This window comes from Leptonychotes weddellii, chromosome 7 (genome assembly GCF_054177405.1).
Source record: "Leptonychotes weddellii isolate Sample4059 chromosome 7, ASM5417740v2, whole genome shotgun sequence".
NCBI classification, from domain to species: domain Eukaryota; kingdom Metazoa; phylum Chordata; class Mammalia; order Carnivora; family Phocidae; genus Leptonychotes; species Leptonychotes weddellii.
This window is the reverse complement of record NC_138375.1, coordinates 92,395,827-92,413,396: the sequence shown is the minus strand read 5'-3', so window position 1 is coordinate 92,413,396 and position 17,570 is coordinate 92,395,827. Positions and strand designations below refer to the sequence as shown.

Here is a 17,570-nt window from a genome sequence, read left to right as displayed (position 1 = left end):
TTGAGTCAAAGGATATGAATTTTCAGGTCTTAGTACATATTGCTAAATTGATTTCCAGAAAGGTCACTCAAATTTATGCATAAACTACTCATTTCCTTCAATGCATCTTTTTACCTGCTGTGGATCCTTTCATTTTCCACCTGAAATTAAGTAAACTCCTAAACTTGACCCAACATTTTTGTAATAGAAATGAAAAATAATTCCAGGTTTATTGAGAGAATTACTTTGTGATATTGTGGTAACTTACATGGAGATAATTCTCAAGTTGTAAAAAAAACAAACTTTCATACTCATTATTACATTTAGTTCCCACAAAAACCCCATGAGATGAAGAGAATTCATTGTAGAATGTTTCAAGCATGGGAGAGGATTTCAGGCATCATCTTGTTCAGATTGTATGAATGTTTCCATGTGACAGAGGCAAAGGGAGAATATGAGTCTTAAAGTTCTAGAGCCCAAGTGGCTATAATCTCAGTTCATATATTACTTCCTACTGGATGACCTTGACTCTATACTGGCTCCTGTAAGCCTTCCAACTTCCTCCCCTCCTGTACTTTTTTATCAGTCCATTGGAAGTATACCACTCAGTCTTTCCCTATATTAAGGGATTTGTGAATAACTGGAAATCTAGACACAGATTCCTAAGCAGAGACAGAGCAATTTGGAAACAAGCATTTTATCTGTGATGTGTATGATGACTTAGAAAAGAAGCATATGGATGAAAATGAGCCAGTGGAGTTGAGGTAATCAGGTCTGAACTTGGAGTGAACTTGATAAACCAAAGTGGTCAAGGGAAACTTAGTAAGAACAAGTCTAAGGCTCCAGGCTCGACATATTTCACCACCAGACTGTTCTGACCATGAAGACTGCTGAATGCCAGAGTGTGCTGACACAAGGGGAATCATTTCCATGGATAAGTCTCACCTGCTCATGTGACTTAGGTAGCACAGGTGAATTCTGTCAACGGACAGGACGAATCTTCAGTGAAAACTGCCAAGTCTTCTACCCCAAAGACTTGGACACTCTTTGCAGATTATCGTCTGGTTAATGTGCTGCAGGATTATAATGTATTGCTTAGAAGTTAAAACACCATTCTGCTGATGTTTGGCTCTCCAGCGGTCCACCGTGGCCTCTGGTCAGCTGTTGCCTCATTTTATTTAGAAACATCTCAGTAGTATTTCCATTTTGGGGGTGTGTAATTTTAATTCAAAGAAACCATTTCTTAAAATGCTTGACATTTAAGAAAATCTGGCACTGTATTGCCACCACTGAAGCCAAGTACCACATGTGTAGAGAGTAGCATGGCTTAGCGTATTATGTGCGCCAAATTTTCCTTAAAATTAACATTTGTGCCATATGTTGGTACCCTAAACTCAATACTCCTTTGGCTGATGAAAATGCAAAGGAAAACATTCTCAGACTAAGTCCTGTTCTCTTTCTTTGTATATCCTTTTACGTAGACACTAGCAGTGAATTCCTTTGGGCGTGAAAACGAGCACCTGCTCTGTAATTCTTGGTGAGAGGTCAAGCACCCAAAGGCTTGGAGGCAGGAAGACCCGGTGTTGGCAGGCAAGGGTGCCTGAAGGCAGCATATTTGCAAGGTAGTCCTATGCTCTCTGTTGATTATCCAGCTCCTCACGATGTCTTGGGCTCCAGCCTCCTCATTTCCCATCACAGTGTTCGAGAGGGCTGAGTAGACAGCAGGCAGCCAGAAATCTCTCATGGAATTTAGAGAGAGTGTAACAACAGAACTTTACAAAATGCCCAGGCAACCTAAGGTGACAAGTGACCTACATTCATACATCCCCCTTTGTGGGTCTTAGGTGTTATGTCTTCTGGCCTTTGAGGCTCCATCCCCTCTGAGTTCCCTCCTCTGTTTCTACCTATCCCTGTCACATGTAGCCTCCATGATGCAAAGAAGAGGTAACAGTCTTAATGCCCGTGGGCCACGCATCTGCACCATTATGGGTTTGCAATATGCTTTGTCTATATGATTTATCACTATGCTCCCTGATACCTTGTGTGGCTCAGGCAGAGTCTGTGGCTCTCCTTGACACAGAAGACACAGGCTTTGCTTATAAATATTGATCCTAAATCTGTACCAAAGGGTAGGATGAAAGGGTAAAGTCTTGTTACACCAAAAACACCAGGGATTTAAACTACAGTGGGAATTTGGGGCCCTTAAACATATGGCTTTATTCCACTGAGGTATTAAATAAGAATTGTTTGTACTTGATGCTTAGGTAGGCTTTTGCATCTGTACCATGAAGCATACACAGTATTTAAGGGGAATGTTTGAAAATCCTACCTCTAGTAGGACCTAAGAAAGTCTGGAAATCTACCTTCAGGAAAAGAAAAAGTTTATTACATAAATATTCAAACTATAAAAGTAGAGAGAATAATACAGTGAATCCCCATGTGAATCTCACACCAAGTTTCAATTACAACAAATCTTATTTCATCTAAACCCCACCTTCTCCCCTACCTCCTAAGTAGGATGATTTTTAAGTAGATCCACGACATCATATTATTTCATCTATAAATATATTTTAGGATGTATCCCTTAAACATAGGATTTTTTCTTAAAACACAGCCACAGTGCTATATGTAATATCTAAAACATCATTAGTTTCCTTAATCATTAAATATCCAGTTAGTATTCAAATTTCCTAAGAAAATCCAACTTTTTTGCCTCAGAATGAAAACCATTATTGGAATTTTGTCTGCTTACTATTGAACTAGCTAATTTCCCACCTTCAGCTATCATAGAATTTAGAAGTTTGGAAGGAAAGATTTCTTTGGGAAATGATAATTAAAGAGGAGGAAAAACTATTTGGACTTCCTTCTTGGGGAGCCAGTGATTGTTAAGATTGAAAACATTGATACATACTATCCAGCCCCACTGTGGTTCTTTTCTGGGCACTGAGGCATGGAAAAGAAAACCAACTTCCTTGAATTCATATAGTTAATCACAAATTAATTGCTTTTGAAATTGAAGAAGTTCTATTTAAAGTATTACTTGCCTTTTTAAATTACTACAGAAGGACCTATATTTTCAGTGTTTTGTATGTGGGTTTAGGATCTGCGTGGCTGCTTTAATGTCTTAGAGGTATGTGATCTAGTTCAGTACTCACTAGCCGTGCATGATGTGGCTTTTGAGCACATGAAATATGGCTAATCCAAATGCAGACATGCTGTACTTGTAGAAGCACACTGGATTTTAAAAATTTAGTTAAAAAAAAAGTAAAGTACCTTACTAATAATTATTCTGTTGGTTACATGTCTCAATATTTTGATTTATTGGGTTAAATAAAATAGGTTATTCAAATTAATCTCATCTGGGTTTTTTATTCTTTTTTAAATATAGCTACTTGCAAATATAAAATTACATTTGTGACTTGCATTATATTATGTTTCTAGGGGACGATGTTGGTTTAGAGATTGTGTTGTCGATGCAGGGACTACATTAATTCATTATACAACCAAGCCAGGAGAGGGCTAGGGACAGTCATCTCTCTCACCCTCTCTTTCTGGTAAGCCCAGACACTAAACCATCCTACAGTAAATCTTATCTTTTTGAAATATTTATAGAAAAATAGATTTTCCAACTTACCCTGTGGCTTGGTCGAATACAAGTAGGTGAGTTCTACAAATAGGAGAGTCTTACATCCACTGGTACAAGTATTTGAAACAAAGAACTGGGAACACACCACTGGGCCATCCAAACCCAGGTCTCCTTTCTAAATAGCTCTCGGATCTTGATCTTTCTTCTCATCATGACCTCCCAGCTCTCTCCAGGGTCCACAGGAGCACCAAGCACCAACTCACCTGAGCTTCTGCCTTTGTCTCGTACTTGGCCTTCCGCATCACTCTTACTCCACTCAGCAAGCACATAGGACCATCATTCCCCTGCTTTAAGGCCTCCAGCTGTTTCCCATTGATTCCAGGATGAGGTTCAAAATCTGAACATGGCCCACAAGCCCAACAGTCTGACCCTGTCCATTTCTCCAGCTGCATTTTGCTCACGTTCCCCAAACTCTCTGCATTTTACTCACATTGGCGTGCTCTCAGTTCCTCATCCATGCTGTGCTCCCCCTCCCTCCAGAACCTCTGTACATGCCATTCCCATTGCCTAGGACACTCTTCTCCTCCCTCTGCCATCTTTGTCCATGGTTGGCATGTGTCTTATTCAGATCGCAGCTCGAGTGTTCTTTCCTCAGCACCTCCTGACCAGGGCAGATAAACCAATTTTGACACTCAGCGTATATCAGAGTAGTCATTTTACATTTATGTGTGTGATTATTCACTTAACATCTGACTCCCTTTGTAAACTGTTTGCTCTGTAAGGGCAGTGATCCTATTTGCATTCACTGCTATATCCCAGCACAGTGCTTGGCACAAAATAGGCCCTCAATTTACATGAAGGAAAAAGGACAAGAGGCAAGGTGGTTGAACCAACAAGAATCCTGCCTCTTCTTCCTTTACTGGAAGGGAAGAGGATACATCCTTCATAACCATTCCTTCACAGCTCACTGACATAGTCCTGGACAGACCTCCTAAGTGCCCAAGTATATGGATTACCAAATTCTCTGGGTTCTGTTTTCACTGTCCATGCAGATTCCAGCTATTTCTCACCATCTGCACTGTCCCTACCCTGGCCCATACCCCAACAGGCTTCTTCTAGGAACTTTGGCTTATTTTTTTGGTAAAGATTTATTTGTTTATTTTTAGAGAGAGAGGGCAGGGGAAGGGGCAGAAGGAGAGAGAAAGAATCCCAAGCAGACTCCCCATTAAGCCCAGAACCCGACGTGGGGCTGGATCTCATGACCCTGAGATCGTGACCTGAGCAGAAATCATGAGTCAGACTCTTAACCTACTGAGCCACCCAGGCGCCCCCAGAAACTTTGGCTTTTACTCTAAAATCAGTGGAAAATCACTTCCTAATAGCGTCCTAGATCTTCTCCTCATTTCCAAACTTTGGATCCCTTTAGCTTACTCTCAACACAATAGTCAAATTGATTCTATTAAAATGTAAGTCAGATCTTGTCACTCCCCTGCCTAAAATTTTCCCGCCATCTTTTATTTTAGAATAAAAGCCAAAGTAGGGATGCATGGGTGGCTCAGTCGGTTAAGCATCTGCCTGCAGCTCAGGTCATGATCCCAGGGTCCTGGGATGGAACCCTGCATTAGGCTCCCTGCTCAGCGGGGAGCCTGCTTCTCCCTCTCCCTCTCTCTCTCCCTCTGGGTGCTCTCTCTCTCTCTCTCAAATAAATGAATAAATCTTAAAAAAAAAAAGAAAAGCCAAAGTCCACCCAGTGGCATCCAAGGCTATCCATGATACACTTACCGCCCCCCCCCCCCCCCGAGAGCATACCCTACCACACCCTCCATTGCTTACTCCACCCCAACCCCACTGGCCTTTGGTGGTTTCCCACACACAGAAAGCAGTCTCCCACTTGCAGATCTTGGCACTTGCTTCTCTTTCTACCTGGAGAGCTCTTCCCCAGATATCTACATGGTTCTCTCTTTTGCTTCCTTCAAGTTTTTGTGCAGTACAACCTTTTCATTGAGGCCACCCTAATCCTGCCCCCCTCAGAACTCGTACTCCCTATTCACTCTCTTTTCCTGCTTTGTAATGCTCCATACCTTTTAATATGTAACTTATTTATTTTATTTAGTGTCTGTTTCCGTCCACTAGAATGCAGGCTCCATAAGCACAGAGATGTTTGTCTTTTGTTTCCTGATATATCCCCAGTGCCTAAAACAGTATCTGCTGGAATCGGTTAATAGACATTTGTTGAATGAAAAACCAAGACTCAGCCCGTGCTGAGAAATAGGCAGGCTTGAAATCAGCCATCTAGTCTGAACGTTCAGAAGTGGCCTTTGTTGTCAGCAGGCTGACTTGGCTCTACCTTGGAGCTGGTTCAGGAATCTTAGAGGTTCCCTAAGCCTGGATCATCTGTCCAGTTTCCCAGTGTCATTCTGGTAACTGTCTATGAGGCCCAAGGAAATGGTTTGGTTCCAGAGAGCATCTAAATGTCTCCTCCCAACATCCTCTCCTCCTCCCCCTCCTTCATCGCACATAAATACACCACATAACCCCCTCACTTTCCAAGGACACAACTCAGGCTATTTCCAAAACTGAGATTCTGATCCAAAACAGTAGCACAGTGCACCTCCATGTGCACAGGAAGAGACAGAAGACCTCTGAGCAATTTCCTGGCCCTACATTTTTCCATTCCAGTAAATGAGGCCTTCTTTAGCTCAGGAATCTCTCTCTGAACCAAGCCAATGCCTTAATGCTGCCTGCCATTTGTCACTGCCCGGGCTTGTTTCTTTGTTCTCTTATTTTCTATTTTAAGTGATCAGTGCCTGGGTCCCTTATGTCAAAAAATTTTTGACTTCTAGCTCTACCAGGTGTTGACTACTAGTTAAGGCACATATAATGCTAATGGAGAGTTCCCTTCCTAAATAGCCATTTTATTTAATAATACATAATACTTCAGTTGCACTCTCTGTCTTCAAAGAGTTTTGCAAACTATATACTCATTAGGCTGAGCAGCACTTGAGTTTATGCTCTATGGCTCAGAAACCAGCAAGGTTAAATAATTTGCTTAGATTCTAGCTAGCTGTGCTTCAGGCAAAGCACTTTGCTTTTTTAATGGATAAGGAAATATAACCAAAATGTTATTCTTTAGCAACTGACTTAATAAATTAGTTTTCAGTTCTTTCCGTGTGCTTTTTAAAGCCATGTTTGTAACTTGCTGCCTTACTGTCCTGGCTTCTCTTTGCCTCCAGCTACCATTTCATGGTCCTCTTCTCCCTTCTCCCCATCCCTCCTCTTCCTCCTTTTTTATTTTTTTTTTTAAGATTTTATTTATTTGCGAGAGAGAGAATGAGAGACAGAGAACATGAGAGGGAGGAGGGTCAGAGGGAGAAGCAGACTCCCTGCCGAGCAGGGAGCCCGATGCGGGACTTGATCCCGGGACTCCAGGATCATGACCTGAGCCGAAGGCAGTCGCTTAACCAACTGAGCCACCCAGGCGCCCCTCTTCCTCCTTTTTTAAAAAATACTTTATTTATTTATTTATTTGAGAGAGAGAGTGTAGGAGCAGGGGGGAGAGCAGAGGGGAGGGAGAGGGAGAGGCAGGCTCCCTGTGAAGCATCACAGATGCGGGCTCTTTCCCAGGACCCCGGGATCATGACCTGAGCCGAAGGCAGATGCTTAACAACTGAGCCACCCAGGCTCCCCCCTCCTCTTCCTCCTTTTCTCGCCTTTATCCTCTCCTGGTTTCTAGGGGTACTCTAGCTGCCAAGGGAAACCTCCCATATCCCCAACCTAAAAGTAATCCTTATCCCTGCCCCTCTGGGGTCCATTTTCAGGTGATAAGCATATTGTTATTCATGGATGGGGAAGGCTTGAGGTCAGGTTCCTAGGGAGTGGTGAAAATCAAGAATAAGTATATTTTTCTGGCCTATCGATTTTATGTAGTGGTGAGTGATTTAAAACATTTTACATGCAAACAAATGTGGATATATTATGGAGCAGAATGCAAACCTATACACACACACCCAGGACTGGTTAAAGTCTGAAATTGCACCTGTGGTAGACCACTTGGGATTTTTTTTCTCTCCCATTAGGGGTACTTGGATTAGAAAAGTCTGAGAAGAACTAACATAGCATAGCCTTTCGTCTGGGCTCCAGGAGATGAAATATTGGGATTGATTTTCTAAGGGCTGGTAGAATCAGTCTTGTTATTTTGTTTCTTTGAGCAAGATTTTTTTTTTTTCTAGAGATCGTCTTGAAAGTAATAGAGGGAAACTGCGACATCCTTTCCCCTGGACTTTGAACATCCACCAGGCAGCAGCCTTACCATACTAAGGGCAGAGTGGCCCTTTTCTCATTATATAGCAAATAAAAGCAATAAGCAAAGAAACCTGTTTTACTTGAAACTATGATTAAAAACAAAAATCTGGCATGTGTTCAAAGATGAAACTTCTATTACATAATGATTTCATGCCAAGTGTGGTAAAGACCTTTACAGAGAGTAGAAATTGGTACAATAAAGTAAAGGCTGAGTCACATTAACTTTGATTTGACTCTAACCTGTTCATACCCAGGTGCATGTGCACACTGCCTTCTTAAGCCCCAGGGACACTTTATTTGGAGAGAAGGTATAGCACCACGTATGTGACAATGTGCTTATAGAACGTACCTGCTGTAGGAGAGTAGAGAGCCCAGGAGACCAAGTCACAAAACTCAGCTTGGAGTTCCAACTCTACCACCTACTGACTTTCCTAAGCATCCATTTTCTCAGCTATAATAACACTTTATCGACCAAATGTTTCTAGCTCTCCTTCTGCACATATAGTTGGATTGCACTTCTCTCTTCCCTTTATATGTAGGCATGGCCTTGAGACTTGCTTTGGCCAACAAAATGTGAGCATATGTGACACGTGTCATTTCCTTGTGGAATCTTTGAGAAGTAGTTCATGATTTTGCATAATTTTCTATCCCCCTGCCATAGCAACCTGAAACATTTCCAGTAATAGCTATTCTGTCAGCCTCAGGTCTAAAGTTAAGATGACCTGGAACAAAGCTACAGTTGACCCATGTAATGGAAATAAGATATAAATCCTTGTTTTCTTTCTTTTTTCCTTTTTCTTTTTTTTTAAGCAACGGCAATTTGAAGGTTGTTTGTTATTAAAGCATAGGCTAGTATACCCTGACTAATATACTCCTTCATGATCTGGAGAAAGATTAGAATGTGATACATGATAGGTAGTCTGCTTGGCACGTAGTTGGTGCTAAGTAAATGCTAGCTCTTTTGACCTTCACCAGATTTCTCTGCCTTGTGATCCTTCTCAGCCCTTCCTGATCAGTCCTAAGCTGTGCTACTCTGTAGAGAGTGATTTTTAATTAAGAAAGAATGAAAATGAACTTTAAGACTTCTTAATTCCCTAATATGCTCTCAAAAGTGAGAGAGCCTGAGTGGATTAGAGTGGGGAATTCCCAGGATGGGAAGAGAACCTCCTATCTGAAATTTATAAAAGAGAAAGGAGCTAGGGGTCTTATCAAAGAAATCAGTGAGAAAATAAAAGCAATGAACTCTGAAAATATCCAACCACGGATATCCGCCACCCTGCCGCTTCATGCTACGATTCTGGAGCTGGAATCAGGGCACAGACATCTCCTGGGATTCCAGTTTTGACTCCTCTTTACTAGGTTATCTGTCCTGGAGTGAAGTAGAGTCCTTGATTTACACAGTACCAGCTTTCCTGTCATGTCAGCGAGAATGATGAAACTGGTCAGACCTCAAGCTTTTAGCATTTTCCTCCTTGGTTTCTTAAGGGGCCTCTCCCTTCCTCCACCCGATCCAGACTGTAGCTTCATGGGTCTGAGAGGGAAAGCCAGCCAGGGCCACTGCTGCTGCCTGGGCCAAAACCAGATCACTTAGAGTTAATCACGTCACAATCCATTCACTGAGGCCATCGACCTAATACCTTTTTAGGGTATTTAAATCCACTTTAAAAGAAAAAAGTTTCTACCTAAAATTACTCTAGAAAGCCATGTCTTTGAGCTTTACTAAAAGAGTAAATCATCCCTGATCAAGTTAGAAGGCATTCATAAGGGCTGTGGGCCTCCAAATTGTTGAACATTTTGAAAAGAGGGGAAGGAAAGAGGATTGGAATATAGATGAGACAGAGCTATATAAGGCCTCCAGAAATTAGAATTAGAGGCAAGCTGGACAACTCTCTTTCAGAACCTCCAGTGGGAGAAGAGAGATACAGAAAATGGGAAGGGTGGCAAAGGAGAACAAAGATTTGTATTAAGCATCTACGGAGGGACAGGTACTGTGCCAAGCATGGAGGGATGGTAGCAAGAAGACAGTCATGGCCCTGACTTTCTCAAAGGGAGTAGACATCATTGCTATTTTGCATGGGTTCATTGCAGAACTTTACCATCCCGGCCCATCCCAACCACTAGATGCCAAAGGTGCCCCCTACTCATTCTGATAACTAAAAGGTATCCTCCCTGTTTTCAAATGTCTCAGTGTGGGGACCTGACTGCCTCCAGCTGAGAACTACTGAACTTGAGTAATGGTAGTTGCTGAAGGTGACAGAACCAAGCACTCAAAGGTGCATAAGGGGCCCCAGTGAGGGTAGAAGGAGTGAGAGGGAAGTCCACCCTGAGACGCCCTTCCTCTCCCTGAGATGGCACTTGCTGTCTACATATTTCCCCAAGGAAGACAAAAGATGATAGAAGAAAGGGAAACACACTTACTGAGCACCCAATATGACCAGGTAAAGTACTAAGAATGTTCAGGTGTGTTCTATCACAGAGAGGCTGAGCTATATATGACAAGGAGCATAAACTTGGAAGTCAGGAAGCCCAGGGCTTGAATTCTAGGTCTTCTGCTTATCATCTGTGACAAGGTACTTAATCGCTGAGTCCCAGTTTCCTCAGTTGGAAAATGGCGATTAAAAAAAATAACCCACCTCACAGGGTTATTAGGAAATTTCACAAAATAAGAAATATAAACCACTTGATACTAAAAAAGGCACTCAATAAATAGTAGCTACCCTTTACTAGTATTTGGGCTTCCTAACAATGCTGGTAAGAAGATATTCTCATAGCTGTAAAGAGGAAGGAAGAAGACCTAAGACAAGATGAGGGCTGGGAGCTAGAAAAATAATTAGGCAAATAAATAATTCTCATTTCAAGTTCCTTGATTTTTACTCCAGGCTCCTTCATGGACCTTCTGAGAGAGAATCCCAGCAGTTGCTTTGGCCCTAAAAATGGGCCTCCCGGAGCCCAGTCTATTGGTCACTGACCAGACCACTAGGATGGGGAAAGGGGACGTTCTGGGTCAAACACGAGTGATGGAGACAAGCTAGAGTTTGCAGAGATGTACAACCTGCTGCTGGGGAGTCCTAGAGCCACACCTTATTGAGGTGGCTGAAGGGACTTACGGGGTTATGAAGAAGGTGTGTTGGAGGCCTGGGGCTTGATAACCTAGGTTTACATACTTCAAAGAGCTGATACTTGAAAGACTGGATTATTTTGTGAGGTCCCAGTGGGCAGAAACAGGGCCAATGGATGAAGGTGGCAGGGAAGCATTCATCTCCATTTAGTGCAACCGTTAATTTGCTGGCGACTTCTGAAAGGCTCCAACTGGATTTTATTCACTTTAGCGTCCATGGCATCAGCCCAGATCCTCACCCACATGGACAGCAACGGAGTGGTAGCTGCTAGGATTATTACTGGCTGGTCTTAAAAAAAAATGCAACCAGTATGAGAAGCTGGTAGTCTCTTCAGTGGCCCATCTGCCTGAGACTTACGTTAAAAAACACTATGTCAGGGACGCCTGGGTGGCTCAGTCAGTTAAGCGTCCAACTCTTGATTTCGGCTCAGGTTGTGATCTCAGGGTTGTGAGATTGAGCCCTGCTTTGGACTCCATGCTGGGCCTGGAGCCTGCCTAAGATTCTCTCTCTCCCTCTGCCTCTCCCCACCCCCTCTTAAAAAAAAAAAAAAAGAAAGAAAGAAAAGAAATCTATGTCAGCCAGCACTGAAACTCAGGGCAGCCCATCTTTTAAAATCTAGCAACAGGTGCTTTACCCCTACCTTCAGCACTTCACTTTGCAAAAATAAAACCCTCTTTCTGTTAGGCTCAAAGATTATTTATGTAATAAAGCCAAATAACTATCCATGGGATAATCTGGAAGTGAAATTTTAAGCTAGATAAACATTGAGCCTGCTATGAAAGTTCATTCTAACTTCCTTTGACCTTATAACTGTGGTCCTCAGCATTTTGGTTTGTGGTAAGAAAGCATTGCTTCTCTCCTATCTAGAAGGTCTACTGGTCTTGTTTCCTCTTACAGTTTTTAAAGAGGAAAATAGCCTGTACTTCGGTTCTAAGCCCAGCTCGTTCTGCCTGATCCCTTCCACACGTGTCTTGATGCGTCTGCACATAAGTTGAGAGACTTGTAAAGTCTGAGGGACCAGGCTAGATAAGTCATCATCATCTCGCTAGCTTGAGCTCACTGAAGCAAAAACTCCTCAACAGAGCAGCTGCAGCTGTCCTGGGATGAAGGAAATGTAGATGAATCACATATCTAGAACTGTCCTCTCTTCCGATTTCACATTTTCAGTTACTCATTGTTCATTCCAAGAATGTCTATCAAGTCCCGACTGTGTGTCAAAAAACAGTGGCAAGTGGTGCCTAACACAACCATAATATTTGCTGAGTGTTTGCTATGTGTCAAGAATGTGTGAAAGATGGGCGCCTGGGTGGCTCAGTTGGTTAAGCGACTGCCTTTGGCTCAGGTCATGATCCTGGAGTCCTGGGATCGAGTCCCGCATTGGGCTCCCTGCTCGGCAGGGAGTCTGCTTCTCCCTCTGACCCTCCTCCCTCTCATGCTCTCTGTCTCTCATTCTCTCTGTCTCAAATAAATGAATAAAATCTTAAAAAAAAAAAAAAATTAAAAAAAAAATGTGTGAAAGACATCACATGAGTTAACTCATGTGACTGTCCCAGCATTGTGAGAGGTAGGTACTATTCTTTTCCCCATCTTACCAATGAGGAAACTAGGACATGAATAAGTTAAACAAATTGTCCAAGGTCACACAGATAAAAAGGAAAGGAACCAGGACTTTTTTTTTTTTTTTGAAGACAGTTGTTAGATGAAGAAATTAAATAGTAATGACGCCTACTTCCAGACACTTTCTAGGCTTCTATCAAATATACAAACTGATTCTAGGTAGCAGTTTAAGAATGGAAAACTCATTGCCACCAAAGACCTAGGTTATTCCAAGTACCTCCCAGTTTTGGTCTCCTGCAGTGATTCCCAGGCTTCTCAGCATGAGGACTCCCATTGCAAATTATAAAAATAAACCCATTTTCCAAATCCCCATTGCGTTAGAAAAAATATGAAGTAACCCAACGCTCTTTGAGTTCAGTAACCTCTTCAAATTAATTTCTCTTTTATTAATTACCCTAATATAATTAGATTTGAAAAGCAGAGGTACATATACATTCACAACATTGTTTAGTCTGCATGCAAACTATTAAGCACTTGATATCGAAATACAGATTCCTTGTCTCCTTAAACTGAGTCCCCAGACCCCCAGAGATCCACAGAGCTGTATCACTTCAGCCACTTATTTCTCTTCCCTGAGCCTCAGTTTTCTCATTGCTAAAGTAGGGATAATAAGAGCTTTTCCATAGGATCTCAGAAAGAATTAGTGTGAGACCAGCAGGAATTGGAGGGCTCTTGTTCTTGAGGGGACAAAATTGCTTAAAAACACAGTGCCTAACAGGGCGCCTGGGTGGCTCAGTTGGTTAAGCGACTGCCTTCGGCTCAGGTCATGATCCTGGAGTCCCAGGATCGAGTCCCGCATCGGGCTCCCTGCTTGGCGGGAAGCCTGCTTCTCCCTCTGACCCTCCCCCCTCTCATGCTCTCTCTCTCTCATTCTCTCTCTCAAATAAATAAATAAAATCTTAAAAAAAAACAACAAAAAAAAAAACACAGTGCCTAACAAATATAGTTCCGATGTAGTTAGGCAGAACAGAAACACATGAGAGATTTAGTGAGCTGGGCAACCCACTAAAGTAAACTATGCCTTCTGGAACCTAGTTCTAGAATGTGACGTGATAATGTATAAGGCAGGGAGTGTATGCAAAAGGGGTTCCCTATCACCTTACAAACGGGAAATTTAAATCACTTGAAAGCTATCAATTTGTTGTTGTTAGGGTCGGGCTGCTATCTGTGGCTGAGACACTTGAAGTTACAGGGACCCCAGGTTGTCCGGGTTTAGATACCTCCCTTGCTGTGCGGCGCTGAGACTGAAGTTGGGGACCATGAGCCTGTTCACATCGTGGTGATGGAAGAGGTTTGGTTTGATTTGCTTGGAAAGCTGCAACTCACATTTATTGAGTAGCTACCATGGTGAGGAGATTATACAATGGCCCTGATATTAATATTTGATGATATTTTGATCCAAATGTAAGGCACTTTTATCATGCATATTGAAACTTGCTCTTTAACTTAACAGGCTTGACCCCCAGCCTGATGTCACAGTCTCATGATTTTGCAGCTTGCATTCATCACTTGTTCAGGATATAATCAACTCCAGGGATGAAATCTTAGAAGTTCCCTCAGTGATATTGGCTTGGGGGCAGCAGAAGTGACTCCAGTATCTCCACTTGGGTCCTGGGATTAAGAAAACAAGCCATTCTGTCACCCCCAAACTCCCAGTTCATGACATTAGTGAGTACACAGCTTGATAACCTAGCTGCCTCTCTTCCCTCCACTTCCAGGAAAGTGGGTCCCATTAGCAGTGGAGTTCAGATTAATAATTACAAGGGCTAACATTTATTGAATATTACTATGAGGCAGACATTGTACTAAGCAATTACATGCATTATCACTCGTAATCCCCACAGTAAACCTTAAGAAGAGGGGTGCTGTTTTATACCTATCATGCAGATGAAGAAATGAGAACTACCCATGTGTTTATTATCACACTGCTGGCAAGCAGGAGGGCTGGGACTTGATTTCAACCAGCTGCCCCTAGGACAAATGAGTTGTGAGCACTCCTCTGTATTGTCTTGTCACTCCTTCCCCACATATCTGCTTGCTGGGATGCCTTGTCACCCTGGTTGACAACCATATTTTACATGTTGCCGAGACAATGGGGACCTGATACACTGAGATGCACCTGAGTGAGAAAGAACAAAGCCTTGGGTTATGGCTTTCTATGTGGTAGTCCATGACGGGCTGGCAAGGGAAAGACAATGGGAAGGTAGACAGATGTGAGATGATCATCCTTAAAGAAATTCTCAGAGTACGGAACTTGAAGTCAGAGGCATCCTTAGAGAGCAAGTGGTCCAACGCCTTCATTTTACAGATGAGGAAAAGAGGCTCAGACAGTTGCCCACAGTCATGGAGCTGGTGTGGGACTCAAAACGCCTCTTTCTTTCTCCCTCGCTCCTCTCATCTGTTTTGATTGAGTACAAAAGGATATTCAGTGAAAATGTTTCCTTTATGCCCCTTCCCCTACCCCAGCCACCCCACTCGCCTGCCCAAAGGCAAATTCTTTTCTTTTTTTAATTTAAATTTATTTATTTAAATTTAATTAAGATATACTGTATTATTAGTTTCAGAGGTAGAGGTCAGTGACTGATCAGTTGCCTATAACACCCAGTGCTCATTCCTTCATGTCCATCACCCAGTTACCACATCCCCCTACCCCCCTCCCCTCCTCCCCTCCAGCAACCCTCAGTTTGTTTCCTAGAGTTAAGGGTTTCTTATGGTTTGCCTCCCTCTCTGTTTTCCTCTTATTTTATTTTTCCTTCCCTTCCCCTATGTTCATCTCTTTTGTTCCCAAAGGCAAATTCTATTAGCAGGCGTCTTGTATCCTTTTAGAGATACTCTCTGCATACCAAAAAATATACTTTTGTTTGTTTTGTTTTTTACACAAAAGTGGTAGCATTGTGTACACTGGCAGAATCTTGCTTTTATTCCCTTAAACCATACAGGTTGGAGGTCGCTCCATCATTACAACGTATAGAACTTCCTCACTTTTTTTCTTTCACAAATTTGACAGCTTTATTGAGAGATAATTTATATAATATAAAATTCATACATTTCTAAGTGTCAATATGATGTGTTTTAGAAAATTTATATAGTTGTATAATCATCACCAAAACCCACTTTTGGAATTATTTCATTACTCCCAGAAAGTTCCATTATGCTCATTTGCAGTCACTTCCAGCTTCTACTTCTAACCCCAGGCAGCCACCCAGCTACTTTTCCTCTCTCTAGATTTTTTGGTTTTCAAAATTTCAAATAAATGAAATCATTCAATATTTGTTATACCTCTGGCTTCTTAAATACTATTGTGTCTGGCTTCTTTTCCTTAGCAAGATGTTTTTAAGATTTACCACATTATTGGGCGCCTGGGTGGCTCAGTTGGTTAGGCAACTGCCTTCAGCTCAGGTCATGATCCTGGAGTCCCGGGATCGAGTCCCGCATCGGGCTCCCTGCTCGGCAGGGAGTCTGCTTCTCCCTCTGACCCTCCTCCCTCTCATGCTCTCTGTCTCTCATTCTCTCTCTCAAAATAAATAAATAAATAAAATCTTTAAAAAAAAAGATTTACCACATTATTGCATAGAAGAGTAGTCCCTTTTCATGCCTGGGTGGTACCCCATTGCACAGATCTACCACCTTTTGTTTCTCTACTCACCAGTTGATTGACCTTTGAATCGTTTCCAATTTGGGACAATTATGAATAAGGATGCTGTGAACATTTGTGTATGAGTCTTTTATGTGGACATTTGATTTCATTATTAGTGGGTAGTTACCCAGAAGTAGAATTGCTGGGTTGCATGGTAAGTATGTGTTTAACCATTTAAGAAACTGCCAAACTGTTTCCCAGAGTGGCAGTACCCTGCCACATTCCCACTGGCAATGTATTAGAGTTCTAGTTTCTGCACATCCTCGAGAACATTTGGTATTTTCAGTCTTTTTGATTTGGGACATTTTACTGGATGTATAGTTATAGCTCATCACGCATGGTATTAATTTGCATTTTATTTATTGCTATTACATATCTTTTCATGTGCTTATTTCCCATTTGTATATCTTCTGTGGTTAAGTATCTATTCAAAAATTTTGCCCAGCTTTTAATTGTCCTATTCTTGAGTTGTTAAGAGTTCTTTATATATTCTGGAGACAAGTGCTTTATCAGCTCTGTTTTGCAAATATTTTTCTCCTAGTTTATGGCTTGCCTATATTTTATTTTACTAATTGTGTCCTTTTTTTGACCAGCAAAAGTTTTTAATTTTGACAAAGTCCAGTTTATCAATTTTTTCATGTATTGTTAGTGCATTTTGTGTCATAACTAAGATATCATTGACTAACCATGGTTACAAAGATTTTCTCCTACATTTTTAAAAAATTTTTTTATAATTTTAACTCTTACATTGAAGTCTATGATCTACTCTAAGTTAATATATGTGTATCATGTGAAGTAAGAGCCTAAGGTCAGGTTTCCTTTTGAATATAGATATTCAGTTGCTCCAGTGACATTTGTTTCAAAGATTATCTTTCCCTCATTGCATTACCTTTACACCTTTGTCACAGTTGACCATATACCTAGAGTCCATTCCTGGTCTTTATTCTATTCACTCTTTTTTAGGGTGTCATAATACTCCATTCTATAGCAGTACTGTGCTTAACTTAATCAATCCCTTATTAATGGTCAATTATGCTACTTACAATCTTTTCTTCCTATTTCAAATAATGCTGGGCAAATACATTGCATTGTAGGAATGTCTTTTTGCATCTTATAAGTATATTGTAGGATTAATTCCAAGAGAAGTCAGTTTTACGTTTTGATAGACATTAACAAATTGCTCCCTACAGTAAGTTTTGCTAGTCCACTATTGCACCAGATGCATGACAATACTCTCCAGATCCCCAGAAACAAATATGCTAACAAATGTTTCATCTTTTGTTTCATCTAGTAGATAAAAAATAGTGTCTCATAGTTTTAATTTATATTT

The 17,570-nt window shown here is 41.5% G+C and overlaps 1 protein-coding gene across 5 annotated transcripts in view; it reads right to left on the bottom strand.

The window, feature by feature from the left end:
- Positions 1–17,570, bottom strand: part of ZNF366 (zinc finger protein 366) — a 70,556-nt gene that overhangs the window by 42,623 nt on the left and 10,363 nt on the right. Inside the window, exon 2 of one of the 5 annotated variants that reach the window (XM_081826769.1) lies at positions 3,614–4,226. The exons of 2 other annotated variants lie outside the window; for them this stretch is intronic. The gene's annotated coding sequence lies outside the window, so the exon portion shown is untranslated. Of the gene's footprint in view, positions 1–924; positions 1,053–3,613; positions 5,249–17,570 lie in introns of those variants that run through there. 2 more of the 5 variants (XM_081826770.1, XM_081826768.1) reach the window with 2 other exon arrangements.